The sequence below is a fragment of the Hemiscyllium ocellatum genome, chromosome 5 (assembly GCF_020745735.1).
Source record: "Hemiscyllium ocellatum isolate sHemOce1 chromosome 5, sHemOce1.pat.X.cur, whole genome shotgun sequence".
Classification (NCBI taxonomy): Eukaryota; Metazoa; Chordata; class Chondrichthyes; order Orectolobiformes; family Hemiscylliidae; genus Hemiscyllium; species Hemiscyllium ocellatum.
The window spans coordinates 98,064,856-98,082,544 of NC_083405.1; the positions used below are offsets into that span (position 1 = coordinate 98,064,856).

The window sequence follows — 17,689 nt, forward strand, 5'->3', positions numbered from 1 at the left end:
CGGGTGCTCCGGTTTCCTCCCACAGTCCAAAGATGTGCGGATCAGGTGAATTGGCCATGCTAAATTGCCCGTCGTGTTAGGTAAGGGGTAAATGTAGGGGTATGGGTGGGTTGCGCTTCGGCGGGTCGGTGTGGACTTGTTGGGCCGAAGGGCCTGTTTCCACACTGTAAGTAATCTAATCTAAAAGTAATCTAATCTATTCAGGAACCAGCATCAATTTCAGGTAATACAATGGTCTGGATTTTCCCCAAGGCAGGAACAATCTCTGGTGTAGACAAAATGGCACTGGAAACATGATTCAATTCCTGCTCCTGAATACAGCAAGCCATTTACTCTGGGTGGAATGAGGCAGTGATGTAAATTGCGCATTTATAATTCACGGATGTAACTGCATAAGGAAGTATATAGCTGTCTTCAAACATATCCAATTTTCATAGAATCATAGAATTCCTACAGTGTGGAAGCAGACCACTTGGCCCATTGAGTGCACACTGACCCTCCCAAAGCATCCCACCCAAATCCATCCCATTACCTGTAATCCTCCATTTCCCATGACTAACTCACTTAGCCTGCACATCCCTGGACACTATGGACAATTTGACATGGTCAATCCACCTAACTCACACAGTTTCCTCCCACACAGACTGTGGGATGAAACAGAAGCACCCAAAGGAAACCCACACAGTCACAGGGAGAAAGTGCAAACTCCACGTAGGCAGTCACCCGAAGCTGGAATAAAACCTGGGTCCCTAGCACTGTGAGGCAGCAGTGCTAACCACTGAGCTACCATGCCATTTTTGTTAGCTTTTAAAACACAACTTTGGACTTTAAAATTTCCAGAGAAGATCAAAGCTGGAGACATCTTGAGACATCTTTGGGAGAGGTAATATGCCCTTTAATAGGGGTCAAGTGCCATTTGGGATTGTTGAAAATAGACACGAGAGTGGTAAATGCTTGGAATTGTGAAGGGAATCGCCCAGCCATCGAAGCATTTAAATTTTCAAACTTTTAAATTTAAAACCAAGCGGTCTACATTTTTAACAAAATAAATGATTGTTTCACTGTTGACATAAGCCTGAAGATTATGTTCAGTGCAGCATGATGACTTTGCAACCTCTTTTTTGTCAGAGTCACTTTGATTGACAGCTCAAAGTGGTTATAAAGCATTTGATGTGAGGTCATGTATGTAAATTCTTGGTTTTATAAGGGAATAAGTTGTTGAAGGAAGTTAAATGCATTATTTTAATTAATCTGTGTTTTTGTTTTACATACAGAATTCATCAATAGATATTTTAAACATTGTTTTACTTTTGTCTCAGCATGGGTGCTGACATTTCCTCATGATATATGGGTGAGATTGCATGAAGACCTTAAAGGCAAAGGTTGGTGGGTCAAGTATGTGGTTTTGCACAAGTTTATTCTACGTTAGCATTGGAGAATAAAAGGCCATGGGATAGATAGGCATACGGTGATATGAAGAGATGAAGGACCATGGAGGTTTAGTGGGTGTAGGTTGGCCTGGAAGGTACACAGAGTGCCAAGGTGGCTTGGGCATGAGATCTTATAACTTAGCAAGGATTGGGCAGTGCAAATGGTTTGGTGTGAGGCAATGTGGCAGATGGAGAGCTAGAGGGTTGTTTTTGCTTTCTTGATTTTTTTCACAGTTGGGACAAAATGCCAGAGCTGCAAAGCCACTTTTTAGACAGCCTGCCCTCACACCCAGCAGATCCTATGGCTGCCTCTGCACATTTTGGAAGGAACAACCTCCAGAATATCTAACCTCCACAACCAAATTTAAACCACTTAGGGCACTTTCTCCCATTTACAGAGATGAGAATTTTCCAAACTCTGTGCTCATGTCTCAGGGTTAAAACTTCAGGCATCATAGCAGGAAACAGCAATGGAGAAGCATCTTCAAGAGAAAGAAAATATGTATTTTCCTCTCCTTTATAAGATAGGGGAAGATAGTCTCATTAGACCATACTCTTATAAAGGTGATGGTCAACTTATCCACATCCAGGCTTTTGTAATCATGTCCTTTGGCTACTTGATTATGGATAATACATGATGACGTGACTATTATTTTCCTTGCCTCCTTTTGTACATTGTACTTGTTCACAACATTCTCTCAGTGGTGTTGCTTTGATAGCAATGTATAATGCATGAGTCCACAGATGTCATTCCTTTGTTTCAATTTCAATAGTACAATGGCATGGAGAAGTATTTGCTTTAGCTTCGAAACAAAGAGAAAAAAAACTCTGCTTGGGGAATCCAGACGACAACTGGAGAACCTTCAGATTAGTACTAGGCTATTTCATAGTGAAGTCAATTAGGGGCTCTTATTGGCACAGTGGGACGATTCCTCCCAGGTGATCTAGATTCAAGTCCCACCTATTCCAGACATGTGCAAAACATCTCTGAATGGGCTGATTAGAAAATAGTTTTTTTCTTTAGCAGTGAAATCAGCAAGCACTTCTGTATTCAAAAGGGAGTGAAAATCTGAACCTCAATCCTTTAAATGGATATGGCATCAATACATGTTTTCAAAGATGTGATTGACAATTTTTTATTGGGTAAGGGCAGAAAGGGATATGGAATCTTTAAGATGTCTACACCATATGGACTTCAGCAGTTCAAGTGAATGACTCACTACCATCCTCTGAAGGGCAATTCAGGATGAGTGATAAATCCTAGCCTAGTCCACGTTTTGCAAAAATCTTTCTGAAAATTCACCAAAGATCTGATCGAATGGTGGCATAGCCTTGAGGAGCTGAATCACAGGATCCCTATAGTGCAGAATTCAACCCATCAAATCCACACCAACCCTTTGAAGTGCATCCCACACAGACCCACACACCCCACCCTATCCCTATAACCCTACATTTTCCATGGCTACTCCACCTAGCCTACACATCTTTGGACATTATGGCAATTTAGCATGGCCAATTCACCTGACCTATGATAGTCCTACACAGCAAAGACTTTTACATTTTTCCCATTTCTTCCTTTGTTTCTAGAACTATCTTTTCACTCGTGGTTTCTGTATTCATCAATGAGCAACGATTATTTGTTAAATAATCTGTAACACATAGACAATGATTTTGTGTCAATTTATATATTGGGTACAGTATTTGAATCTAGCATTAAAGAACCAGAGATGGGAGTTGCATCAGTTAATCTGACAATAACCAATGATACCAACCCATGTTTACCTTCTCTGATGTTAACATTCTTTTAAAATACATCAACTGCTTCATTTGAGCTTCACAGCAAACAAAGTTGGAATCTTGGAACAGTCTGTCCCTTTACTAGTACAATTAAAGTAGAGCCAAGGCCAATTATATTGCTGCTCTGTCACACATTGTCTAGTTTAAATTTGATTTCCAGGTCACTTTGCTCCAGCTTTTCTTACAGTCAGATTAAAAGGAAATAAAAGTCCAAGGGCACAGATTAAATTAAAACTAACAGACATCTCTATGGTTTCTAAAAGCTAATAAGTTGTAAGTAATATCTTGTTTTCAATAATTGTAAAAAACAATCACACTCTTTACATGTATGAACATTGTCAATTTCAAATGTTACATGGCTCAAGATCCTTATCTTCTATCAAGTTGAGATCCCTATTAACTTATTCTAACTTTCTCATATCATTGCCACAGTTCAATCTTTTCAAGTATCAAGGCGACTGTTTTCCAAGACATGGGCTAAATTTTCAAAGAAGATAAAGATAAGCAGTGTGCAGATGTGCAACTTGGCACCACCAGAATCCTTGTGAAAATCCCAATCATTTACAAAGAGACTGGGATAGGGTTGGATTGGCAGCCTGCCAGTGAGTAGCAGATATTCAGGCATTGGCAAACTGACACACCTTAGGGGTCTAGTGAGGCCCTGTTCTCACCCTCACCAAGATGTATAGATGGTATGCAGGCAGACTATATTAGCCTGCCCCTCCAAGATCATGTCCTTTTAGCTTTTCTTTCAGTCATTCATGGCATGTGGGCACCACTAGTTTAGCTAGCATTTATGAGCCATCTTTCGTTGTTCTTGACAGGATTGTGATGAGCTACTTCTTGAACCACTGCAGTGCATGTGCAGTAATGTGGTAGCTATGGTAGTGTCAAAGAAATTAAGTCACCTTGCCTTCTTCCTGACTGCCTCTATTTTCAGACTGGAAGGACCCAGCCCTGCCCATGTGACTGTCAAATGTGAGTACTGGAGGCACTCCCATTGACTTATCAGTCTTGGAAGTCTATCTGCCATGGATCTGCTTATCATTGACTTTGTTGGATTTGAGACTGAAACCAGTTGGGATACTTAATCTGAGTATACAGGATGCCAGTTTACTGGTGCCACAGTGCTTAGAGCAATGTTGTGTATATAACATTGGAATAGAGATATCAGAAATTTGGAATAAATGGCAGTAGCTCTAGGGGAAATAAATGGCAGCATTTCTTTTGCACAGATGAGCTCAGATTTCAGAATGCATGCCTGAGGTTGCATAGCTGAGTTATCTTATTTGATAGTAGTCCTCTCAATCATCTGACGATCTAAAAAGATGGAAAATGTAATCACATTTACACCCTACATGTGGAGACTAAAACAACTGATCAAATTTAATTAAGCTTAAAGCAACTTTAAAAAATACAAGGAAAGAAAGATATCTAAGTATTCAGTTTTATCTTTGTCAAGGTCCAAACTTGATTCAGGGAAAATAATCCAGCAAACTAAATTATTCAATTTTTCCTCCCATACATAGCTTTTGTACTAGCTTTCTTATTAAAGGATTGGTCAGCTGTAATCCAAATATAACTCTCAATACAATTGAAACTGTTTTTGTATCATATTTTCCACTATTTTACACTGCCAAAGAAATCAAACAGAATTGAACAATCTTATCATTTTTACACACAATGAGCTAATGCCTTGTAACATTTGTTTGGTTCTACCCCCAGCTTTGTAACATAACATCCAATCTGTTTTAAAGGGTTAGAAATGACAAATGACATTTAGTCTGCTATTACTGTGGAATAAATGCACAACAAGTCATTTGAAGAGATTCCGCGGAATGTTAATGAGAAGGTAAATGCACATTGTATGTAATCAAAGTACCACAGCACTCAAGGGTCAGTTTTCAATCCAGAGTCAGGATACTTTCTGGGACCTAAAACTGTACTCTGTTCGTGTTGTTTGTGGAATGTAATCGCCCATTGTAAATACTCCAATTGTATCAGAAGTAAACTTAGTGAAACCTAATCCAGCCAAACCTATCCTGGAGATCAGCCCTGCCTGAACAGCATGATCCTCAAAGGCAAATGGGAACCATACTGGGACCTGTCAATGGCTTGATGTAGAGAGGGGACAGGCAAAAGTAGAAACACACCCTCAGCAAGCATGAAAGTGGCCATACAACTGACAGGAAGATAATGTGCCCAATCCAGATTAAAAGCTCTAATTTTACAGTCACAGTAAAAATTCCAGCACTACACTGAGGAGTTGGGACACTGAACCACCATCCTGGACCATTATTTCCAAAGCACAATCTTACCAATCTCTTATCAATCTTGCCATAGAAAAGCCTGGACCAAATACCAGTCACAATTCAGTTGGTAGCAGTGAGAAAGTTCTGATGCTGGGGATCTCTGAGAAGCTGAAAATGTGTTGCTGGTTAAAGCACAGCAGGTTAGGCAGCATCCAAGGAACAGGAAATTCGACGTTTCGGGCCAGAGCCCTTCATCAGGAATGAGGAGAGTGTGCCAGGCAGGCTAAGATAAAAGGTAGGGAGGAGGGACTTGGGGGAGGGGCGATGGAGATGTGATAGGTGGAAGGAGGTCAAGGTGAGGGTGATAGGCCGGAGTGGGGTGGGGGCAGAGAGGTCAGGAAGAGGATTGCAGGTTAGGAGGGCGGTGCTGAGTTCGAGGGAATCGACTGAGACAAGGTGGGGGAAGGGGAAATGAGGAAAATGGAGAAATCTGAGTTCATACCTTGTGGTTGGAGGGTTCCCAGGCGGAAGATGAGGCGCTCCTCCTCCAACCGTCGTGTTGTTATGTTCTGGCGATGGAGGAGTCCAAGGACCTGCATGTCCTCGGTGGAGTGGGAGGGAGAGTTAAAGTGTTGAGCCACGGGGTGGTTGGGTTGGTTGGTCCGGACATCCCAGAGGTGTTCCCTGAAGCGTTCCGCAAGTAGGCGGCCCGACTCCCCAATATAGAGGAGGCCACATCGGGTGCAGCGGATGCAATAGATGATGTGTGTGGAGGCGCAGATGAATTTGTGGTGGATATGGAAGGATCCCTTGGGGCCTTGGAGAGAAGTAAAGGAGGAGGTGTGGGCGCAAGTTTTGCATTTCCTGCAGTTGCAGGGGAAGGTGCCAGGAGTGGAGGTTGGGTTGGTGGGGAGTGTGGACCTGACAAGGGAGTCACGAAGGGAGTGGTCTTTGCGGAATGCTGATAGGGGAGGGGAGGGAAATATATCTCTGGTGATGGGGTCCGTTTGGAGGTGGCGGAAATGACGGCGGATGATACGCTGTATGCGGAGGTTGGTGGGGTGGTAGGTGAGAACCAGTGGGGATCTGTCTTGGTGGCTTTTGGAGGGGCGGGGCTCAAGGGCGGAGGAGCGGGAAGTGGAAGAGATGCGGTGGAGGGCATCGTCGATCACGTCTGGGGGGATTCTGCAGTCCTTGAAGAAGGAGGCCATCTGGGCTGTACGGTATTGGGACTGGTCCTCCTGGGAGCAGATGCGGCGGAGACGAAGGAATTGGGAATATGGGATGGCGTTTTTACATGGGGCAGGGTGGGAGGAGGTGTAGTCCAGGTAGCTGTGGGAATCAGTCGGTTTATAGTAGATGTCTGTGTTGAGTCGGTCGCCCGAGATAGAAATGGAAAGATCTAGGAAGGGGAGGGAAGAGTCTGAGACAGTCCAGGTGAATTTGAGGTCGGGATGGAAGGTGTTGGTAAAGTTGATGAACTGTTCAACCTCCTCATGGGAGCACGAGGCAGCGCCGATACAGTCATCGATGTAGCGGAGGAAAAGGTGGGGGATGGTGCCAGTGTAGTTGCGGAAGATGGACTGTTCCACATATCCTAAGAAGAAACAGGCATAGCTGGGGCCCATGCAGGTGCCCATGGCAACTCCTTTAGTTTGGAGGAAGTGGGAGGATTGGAAAGAGAAGTTATTCAGGGTGAGGACCAGTTCAGTCAGTCGAAGGAGGGTGTCAGTGGAAGGGTACTGGTTGGTGCGGCGGGAAAGGAAGAAGCGGAGGGCTTTGAGTCCTTCGTGATGGGGGATGGAGGTGTACAGGGACTGGATGTCCATCATGAAGATAAGGCATTGGGGACCGGAGAAGCGAAAATCCTGGAGGAGGTGGAGGTCGTGGGTGGTGTCCCGAACGTAGGTGGGGAGTTCTTGGACTAAAGGGGACAGAACCGTGTCGAGCTATGCGGAGATGAGTTCGGTGGGGCAGGAGCAGGCTGAGACAATGGGTCAGCCGGGGCAGGCAGGTTTGTGGATTTTGGGCAGGAGGTAGAAACGGGTGGTGCGGGGTTGTGGGACTATGAGGTTGGAGGCGGTGGATGGGAGATCCCCTGAGGTGCTGAGGTTATGGATGGTCTGGGAGATGATGGTTTGGTGGTGGGAGGTGAGGTCATGGTCAAGGGGGCAATAGGAGGAGGCGTCCGCGAGCTGGCGTTTGGCCTCAGCGGTATAAAGGTCGGTGTGCCAAACTACTACCGCGCCTCCCTTGTCTGCAGGTTTGATGGTGAGGTTGGGGTTGGAGCGGAGGGAGTGGAGGGCTGCACGTTCTGAGGGTGAGAGGTTGGAGTGGGTGAGAGGGGTGGACAGGTTGAGTCGGTTAATGTCGTGGCGGCAGTTGGCTATAAATAGATCGAGGGAGGGTAAGAGGCTAGCACGGGGTGTCCAGGTGGATGGGGTGTGTTGGAGGCGGGAGAAGGGGTTGTCAGAGGGTGAGCAGGAGTCTTGGTTGTAAAAGTAGGCACGGGGGCGAAGGCGGCGGAAGAATTGTTCAATATCTCGCCGCGTGTTGAACTCATTAATCCGAGGGCGTAGGGGAATGAAGGTGAGGCCTCTGCTGAAGACTGATTTTTCATTCTCAGAGAGGGGGAGGTCTGGAGGGATGGTGAAGATCCAGCAAGGTTGGGAGCTAGGACCTGGTGTGGGACTGGAGCTGGGAGTGTGGGCAGAGTTAGGGGCGGGGGCGGGGACAGAGATCGGCGTAGGGCGGGGTTAGACGTGTTGACGAAGCTTGGTGTGGGGGCGGGGTTACGCGTGGTGACGAAATTCGGCGTGGAGACGGGGTTACGCGTGGTGATGAAAGTCGGCGTGAGGGCGGAGTTACGCATGATGACGAAAGTCGGCGTGGGGGCGGAGACACCTGAGGCATTGTGGTCATGCAGGTTAGTGATGTCAGTGGGGGCGGAAGTGGCTGCGGCGACGGCAACCGAAGGGGCGGAAATGGTTGTGGCGACGAAAGATCCGTTGTCATTCCCGGTAGCCGCGGGGGTCGCGAGTCTGTCGGCGATCTTCCTGGTGATCGTGGAAGCGGTTGTCTGTGCAGGGATCGCCAGGGCGGTTGTTTGGGCGGCGATCGCAGAGGCTGCGAGGTCGGTGGGGGCGGAAGTGACGTCACGGTAGTCGTCGGCCATCTCTGAGAAGGCCAAGATGAGCCATTCACTCTGCACATCTGACAGATGTTGGGCAGAAGAGAGCTTAGGGCTAAGGTGAAAGCGGCATTATAGCATGCTACCGCTTATGGCTGTACTGAAAAAGAACAAACTCCCATTGATCCAGAACAAATATCCAATACAGTGGAATGTCAAGAACAAATTCATTATAAAAACAAACATTTCACTACGTGGTCATGTGAATAAATTATTTTGCAAATGTACTTAAAAACCTATGTCAATAAACACCTCATTCAGGTACTTATATCAATTAACATTTCCATTTAATAAACAGATCGAGCTGTTCATTAGTAGGCACCCCATTGTGACATTGATAGTTTAGTAAGTCAGTTATGCAGGATAAATCCTATAATTGTTTTAGATAACAAGACACTGTGTTTTTGTTATACTTCATTGCAATTTCTTCAAAATCTTGGAGCTCCCTTCCTGACAGCACTGAGCGTATACCTACACCATAGGGAATGCTAGTGGTTCAATAAGGCAGTTCACCAGCAACTTCTTTGGGGCACTTATGGATGGACAATAAATCTTGGCCTCGTGAGAAAAGAATTTTTTAAAATTACTATCGCCCATAAACGAAGGAGAAAAAAAATATGGTTGCTTCAATTATTGATTTAATTTCTATATTGCAGACTACACACTATTGAGAAAAATACAGTTATTCCTAATTTTTTTATTCATTTGTGGCAGTTTAAATTGCCTGCTGCGTCCAGGAACTACCCATGTGTGAACCAGAGCCTGACCACCAATCCAGTTCCCAAGAAAATAAGAGGGGCCAGGTTTGGTGCCTTGTGATTCCAGACAAATTTTGGCCTTTTTGCCACAATGGAGGTGATCTCCATTCAGGTAAAAATTAGGGCTTCACTCTCCATGGAATAGTCCACAGTTTGAGGTGCTGTCTTTCCAATCCAGGGAAAGCAAGCTAATTGGATACAGACAATGGTGGTACAGGATTATTATTTGGACAGGAGGCCTCTGACCACCAATATGCCACATTTATTTAAACAATTTGGAGGCATGGAGATGACACCAAAATTGGTGGTATTGTGGACAGTGGAGAAGATTATCTAAGAGTGCAACAAGATCTTGATCAGCTGAGCCAATGGACTGATGAATGGCAAATGGAGTTTAATTTAGACAAAGGTTGGTAAGACAATGTTGATAAGACATTTTGATTGCATTTTTGAAAGACAAAGCAGGGCAGAACTTAATAGTTGCACCCGAGAGAGTGTTGTCAAACAGAAAGACCTAGGGATTCAGATACATAGTTTCTTAAAAGCGGCATCACAAAGTGGTGAAGAAAACATTTGGAACTCTTGCCTTCATTGGTCAGAGCATTGAGTATAGGAGTTGTAATGTCATGTTGCAGCCGTACAAGTCATTCTTGGAGTGCTGCACACAATTCTGGTCACCTGCAATAGAAAGGATGTTATTAAATGTAAGGAGTGCAGAAACAATTTACAAGGATGTTACCAAGACTACAGGCTTAGTGTTATAAGGAGAGGCTTGATAGGCTGGGACATTTTTCTCTGAAACATAGGAGGCTGAGGGGTGACCTTATAGAGAAACATAGATAAGATGAATACCAAAGGTCATTTCCCCAGGATTAGGTGCCCAGTACTAGACAATATAGGTTTAAGGTGAGAGAAAGATTTAAAAGAGACTTAAGGGGCAACCTTTTAAACAGTGGGTAATGTGTATATGGAACAAACCACCCAAGAAAGTGGTAGAATCGGGTGCCATTACAACATTTTTAAAACATTTCAATTGTTACTTGGTTAGGAAAGATTTGAAGGGATGTGGGCCAAATGCAGGCAAATAGGACTAGTTCAGTTTGGGAAAGCTGGTCAGCATGGACTAGTTGGAACCAAAGGGTTTGTTTCCGTGTTCTCTCACTCTATGACCTGATGGAAGGCATTGTCAGCTCTCCACCTTATTTTGTAAATGATCCCATGGTACTATTTCAAGAGGGGAATCTTTGTTACCCTGGTCAACATTTGTTCTTCAATCATTGTCACAAAAACAGATTATTTTGTCAAAACACAAAAACAAACACAATGACAAAAATTAGGAACAGGACCACTCAGCTTCTCTCGCCTGTTCAGCCATTCAATAAGGCATAACTGACTTGGATGCAACCTCAACTCCTTTCCTGTCTGTACCATATTCGTTACCTCCTTTTGACAATCAAAAATCTGTCAAAATCAGGCTTGAATATATTCAATGAACCAAGTTTTACTATTCTCATGAAAGAGAATTCTATTAAAATTTCTGAGATAATGAAAGTCTTATTTCAGTGCAGCACTCCAAAAGTGACTTGTACAGCTGCAACATGACATTACAACTCCTATACTCAATGCTCTGACCAATGAAGGCAAGAGTTCCAAATGTCTTCTTCACCACTTTGTGATGCCGCTTTTAAGAAACTATGTATCTGAATCCCTAGGCCTTTCTGTTTGACAACACTCTCTCAGGTGCAACTATTAAATTCTGCCCTGCTTTGTCTTTCAAAAATGCAACCAAAATGTCTTATCAACCTTGTCTTACCAACCTTTGTCTACAGTGCTTTTAAACAATGTCCGTAGTTCTAGACTCTTTCAGTAGCAGAAACATTCCTTTGCATCCAAATTGTCAGGTTCCCTCCACACCTTATAAGCTTCAAAAGATTACCACTCATTCAACCAAACACCAAAGCATAGACCTAAATTGATCAAACTTTCCACATAAACTTAAACCTTTATCCCAGAAATCTAGGGCGGCACATTGGCTCAGTGGTTGGCACTGTTACTCCGCAGCATCAGGGAGCTGGGTTTGATTCCAGCCTCTGGCGACTGTCCATATAGAATTTGTGCATTCTCCCCATGTCTATGGGGACTTCCTCCCACAGTCCAAAGATGTGCAGGTTAGGTGGATTGGCCATGCTAGATTGCCCATAGAGTACAGGCATGTGCAGGCTAGGCAAATTAGCCATGATAAATGCAGGGTTACAGAGATAGGGTAGGAGGTGTTCAGGTTGGATGCTCTTCAGAGGGCAGTGTGAACTTAATGAGCTGCTTCCACACTGTAGGGATTCTGTCATTTCGCCTCAATGTCCTTGAGATGCTCTATCACCATGCCTGATAACAAGACTTTCCTACATTTATCAAATAAAACAAATAACTGCAGATGCTGGAGATCTGAAACAAAAATAGAAATTGCTGACAAATTCAACAGGTCTGACAGCATCTGTGGGAAGAAAGCAGAGTGAATGTTACAAGTCTGGTGACTCTTCATCAGATCTGATTCATTCACATAAATATATCCAATTCTCCTTGCAGAAAATGCCTATATTTAATTTGCTTTTCTATTCAATTGCTATGTTTGCATACTAACATTTTGTGATTTGTGGACCAAGGCAGTCAGGTCCCTCTGTAGTGCTGAACATGTGGGCTCCAGAGCAGATGAACAAAGAACAAGTGTAGGTCACTTGGCCCTTTGAGTCAACTCCATCATTCAATAAGATCATGGCTGAATTCATTTTAATCTAAACTCTACACTCCCGCATTCCCCCAATAATCTTTCACTCCCATGGCAATCAAAAATCTATCTGCCATTGCAGTAAAAATATTTAAAGATTCTGCATCCACTAAATTTGAAAGACTCACAACCCTCTGAGAGAAAAAAAAATTCATCTCTACCTTAAATGTACCTTCTATTTTTAAACTATGACTCCTAATCCTAGATTTTCCAACAAGGGAAAATATTCTTTCAACAGGTCAAGTCCATTCAGAAGCTTATATGTTTCAATTGTGTCACTTCTTCTAAACTTTGAGGGATACAGGCCTAGGCTGTCTAGCTTTTCCTCTTTAGATAATCCACTCATTCCAGGTATCAGTCCAATAAACCTTCTCTGAACTGCTTCCAACACATTGACATCCTTCCATAAGATCAATGACCAGCAGTTTATACAGTACACCAGGTGCAGCTTCACCAATGCTCATACAATGCCCTCTTACTCTTGCATTCAATTCCCTTTTCAGTAAAACATATTTGATTAGCTTTCCTGAGTCCTGCAAACTAACCTTCCGCGATTCATGCACTAGGACACCCATGTGTCCCTGTATCTCAGAGCTCTGAAACCTCTTACCATTTAGATAATATGCTTCTTCTTTATTCTGACTGCCAAAATGGAACATTTCATACTTTTGCGCATTATATTCTATACACTGGATGTTTGCCCACTCACTTAACCTATCCATATCCCTCTGTAGGGTTCTGTTGCACCCTTCACAACTCATTTTGCCACCTATCTTTATGTCATCAACAAATTTAACTACCATACTTTCAGTCCCCTCATCCACATCATTTAGATCATTTGTAAGCATTTGAGGCCCCAGCACTCACCCCTTTGGCATACCATCATGACATTATGCTGCCTGCCTGAAAAAGGCCATTTACTCCTACTCTATTGGTCAGCCAATCTTCTATCCATGTCAGTACGTTACTATGTACTGCACAAACTTTTATCTTCTGCAATAACCTTTGATGTGGTATTTTATCAAATGCATTGTGAAAATTGTAGAGTTCGGCAATCTCTTGTCATTTATATATGATATACTGCTTATTTATTCTTCCTGTCAAAGTGGTCATGTTCACATTTCCCCACCTCATACGCCATCTGCCAATTTTTTGACCTCTTACTCAACATATTTACATTCCTTTTCAGTCTGTCTATATTCTCTTGAGAACTTATCATTGCTGTAATCACATGGCTGTTTGTTGGACCTTTGAATGGGCATATCAAACATTACATCCCATTAATGACTGTATTTCAAAAATATTTCATTGGCTGCAAGCTTTCAAGTTATGAAAGGTGCAATATAAAAGTAAAAGTTCTTTATTTCAGTATCTCATAATTAGAGATCTAAATTTGAGTGACCAGCTGGAGTCACTAAGGTGCCTCTTTGTTTCAGAGAGCAATGTGGGTAACACATTCAGATGGTGGTCACATGACAGGTTAGGGTTAAGCAGACAGATGGAGAATGAATGACCATCAGACAGTCCAAAAGAAACAGGCAGGAAGTACAGGAGTCTCCAGAGGTCACATCCACAAAGTGATTTTCCATTTTGGATATCAGAGGAGAAAGTGAGGACTGCAGATACTGGAGATCAGAGCTGAAAATGTGTTGCTGGAAAAGCACAGCAGGTCAGGCAGCACCCAAGGAGCAGGAGAGTTGATGCTTCGGGCTCATGCCCGAAACGTGAATAAGGGGTCATGCCCGAAACGCCGACTCTCCTGCTCCTTGGATGCTGCCTGACCTGCTGCACTTTTCCAGCAACATTTTCAGCATTTTGGATATCAGCAAGGGTGATGGATCTTTGAAGGAGTGCTGCATGAGTCAAGATATTGGGCTCTGGTTGGCCCAGTTGAACAGGATGGGAGGAAGGAGATCAGAAGGACAGTACTGATTGAGGATTCTTTAGTTTCTGCCACTGCCAATGTGACTTCATCCTATTTCTTTTACCTTTCTAGTGTTGGCTTCAAGTATATCACAGAATTGCTGCAGGACATTCTTCTGGGGAGAACAAGTAATGAGAGGTCATAGTCAAGATTAGAGTGGTGCTGTAAAAGCACAGCAGGTCAGGCAGCATCCAAGGAGCAGGAAAATCAACGTACTGCAGTACTCATTTTTGCCTTATCAGTGGTCAAAGTCCACATTGATAGTAACAATATAAGTAGGACTGGGAAGTGGTCCTGCAATTGGAATTCAGGGAGCTAGGTAGAACTTTAGCAAACAGGACCCCAAAAGTATTAATCTCTGAATTATGTCTACTGCTACATGCAAGCAAGTGCAGAGATAGGACAATAAGACAAATGAATGTGTGGATGAAAAGATGGTCCAGACAGGAGAGATTTAGATCCTTGGAACACTGCAGCTAGCTGTGGTGGAGACGTACAAGCTGGACAGGAGCCATCTGTACGGAGCAAGGACTGAGTTCCTCCGGGACATTTTGCTGGTGCTATTGGACATGAAATAAAAGGTCAGTGGCAACATGGATGCCAAATTGGCCGAGGGCTATAAAACAGAGAGAAATTATTAATATATATTCTTTGGCAAGTTTTAAGAAGATTTGTAGCTCAGGTTGAGGTCTTTCAAGTTCATTAGCTGCAGTTTTAGTGTGTTGGTGGGTTTGTGGGTTACCATGATGGTAAAAACAATGACTGCAGATGTTGGAAACCAGATTCTGGATTAGAGTGGTGCTGGAAAAGCACAGCAGTTCAGGCAGCATCCAAGGAGCAGGAAAATTGACATTTCGGGGCTACTATGATGCCAAGAGGTCTGCGTAGTCTGGCAATCATTTCCAAGATGTCTTTGATGTAGGGGAGAGTGGCTAGGGTTTGGGAGCATTCTGCCTGCTTGGGGTTTGTGCTGAGAAATCGGCGGACTGTGTTCATTGGGTACCCATTCTTTTTAAATACACTGTGTAGGTAATTTTTATCTGTTCTGCATTGTTCCTCTGTGCTGCAGTGTGTGACGCCTCATTGATATAATGTTCTAATGCAGCTTTGTTTGTGGGTGTTGGGATGATTGCTTCTGTAGTTCAGTATTTGGTCAGTATGTGTTGTTTTCCTGTAGACGATGGTTTGAAGTTGCCCATTGGCTGTTTGCTCTACTGTGACATCTAGGAATGGCAGTTTGTTCTTGTTTTCCTCCTCTTTAGTGAATTTTATGCCAGTAAGGATATTATTGATGGTCTTGAAGTTTCCTCTAGTTTGTTTTGTTTAGTGATGACAAAGGTATCATCCACATAACGGCCCCAAAGTTTGGGTTGGATGGTTAGCAGAGCTGTTTGCTCAAGTCTCTGCATTCCTGCCTCTGCTAAGAACCCTGATATCGAAGATCCCATGGGTGTCCTGTTGGTTTGTCTGTAGGAGAGACCCTATACAGACATCAAGCAAAACTATTGTCATTTACAAAATACCTCGCAAGAACTGTAATAAACACTACACTGGACAAACAGGCAAAAAACTAGTCACCAGGATATATGAAAATCAACTAGCCACAAAACGGCATGAGCCACTTTCACTGGTATCCTTACATATAGATGAGGAAGGAGACCACTTCACCTGGGACCACACATCCATCCTGGGACAAGCCAAATAACGATATGCATGAGAATTCCTAGAAGCATGGCATTCCAACCAGAACTCTATCAACAAACACATTGACTTGGATCCCATGTACCAACCCATGATAAAAAGAACAGGAAATTACATCACCACAGGAAATGATATCACCAACCCAAGGAAACCTAAACACATAAATAGAAAGCGGGCCATGCCACCAGTGCTTCATCCGGAGGCTCACTGACGATGTTACGCAGTATGGTGACAAAACGTCTGAAAATGCACCTTCTAGCTCAGCGAGCAAACCTACATTCAGGTATTCTTTGGGCTTAAAGAAATTTTGTAGTTGTATTCCCTAGGGGTCTATATGAGACTCTTGCATTTTCTGATATAGCAATTATCTAAATCTTGGGGTATGCATGGGTCAAATACAACGTTGTCGATGACACAAAATTGAGGGAATTGTAAACTGTAAAGAAAGTGGTGTAAATCTTCAAATGGCATTGACATGTTGGTGGAGCGGGCAGATAGGTGAAAGATGAAGTTGAATGTGGAGCAGTGTGAGTTGGTGCACTTTGGTCCAAAGAATGTGGAGACCTGGCTATGCATGTACATAAGTCATTAGATACAGCAGGACCGTCAGACAGTTATGCTCATAAAGCATATCCTATTGTCAGCTTCATTTGTAAGGGCATTCAAGTACAAAAGCAGGGAGATTGTGATGAACTTATGTCAGACACTGGTTAGACTTCAGCTGGAATATTGTGTACAGTTCTGGGTGTCACACTATAGGAAGGGCGTGAATACCATGGAGAGAGTGCAGAATAGGTTTAGGAGAATGTTTCCAGGGCTGGGACACTGCAGTTATGAGAACGTCTTAAAACAGTTGGGAGTGTTTTCTTTGCCGAAGAGATATTTAAGAGGACCTTTGATATAAGTTTTCAACATCATGAGGGGTCTGGAGAAATGTTCTCTATGTATGAACAGATTGAGAACCAACGGATACAGTTGTAAAGCGTTTTACAAAATAATCAAATGAGAGGTGATTAAAGCCTTTTTCACACAATGGTTTACATAGGGAGGAAATTCTCTGCCTGGAAGTTGGGTAGGGGCGAGTTCAATTGAAGCACTAAAGAGGACTTTGGATGATTACTTAATTAGAAATGACATGCAGCATTACAGAAGATTATTTGAACGACACAGGCGGGGAGTATTTTGTTTGGATAATCGAATATTCGGATAAGCGAATGCTGGATAACACAGTTTAGCCAAGCATCAGGACCTTATGATCTTGTTCGGATAATCCTAAATTCAGATAATTAAATGCCGGATCATCAAGGTTCCTCTATACAGGGAAACATCAGGAGACTGGCACTAAGTTAAAATGCTCAGGGAGCCAGAACAGATAAAATGGGCCAAATAATCTCCTTCTACACTGTAAAAATTCTGTGATTCATTCATAAATCAAAACAGCCATGTTCATATGTCAAAGATGTCTCTCCTTGGCAACTATTTAGCAAAGCAAGCGAAATTAATCATAGTTTAAACTTATTCCATGTATTCAAAACCAGTAAGGTGAAAGAAAGTCTCTGTTTGGCACAGTTTTGAATAACTCGATATTCCAACATTGCTACTAATGACAGCCTGAGATTGACAGGAGCACTTACATATAAATGATGCAGTGCTTACAGTGCTGCAGGTGAGAGTCTACTGCTTCTTGGGAGTCAGTCATTTCATGTTCGGTGTGCATGTCGTTCCCCAGCAGCCAAAGTTACCCTTACTCAGTTGCATGCAGGTATTGCTGTTTCTGTGTTGCTCCATCCTGTAAAAAGGACAGATTTCACAGCAGCAGCAATTCTGATGGATTACAGAAATTGTTTTACTTTAA

At 43.3% G+C, this 17,689-nt stretch overlaps 1 protein-coding gene across 1 annotated transcript in view; it reads left to right on the forward strand.

The window, feature by feature from the left end:
* gad2 (glutamate decarboxylase 2) overlaps window positions 1-17,689 on the forward strand; it is a 141,153-nt gene that overhangs the window by 59,510 nt on the left and 63,954 nt on the right. The gene's annotated exons all lie outside the window — the stretch shown is intronic.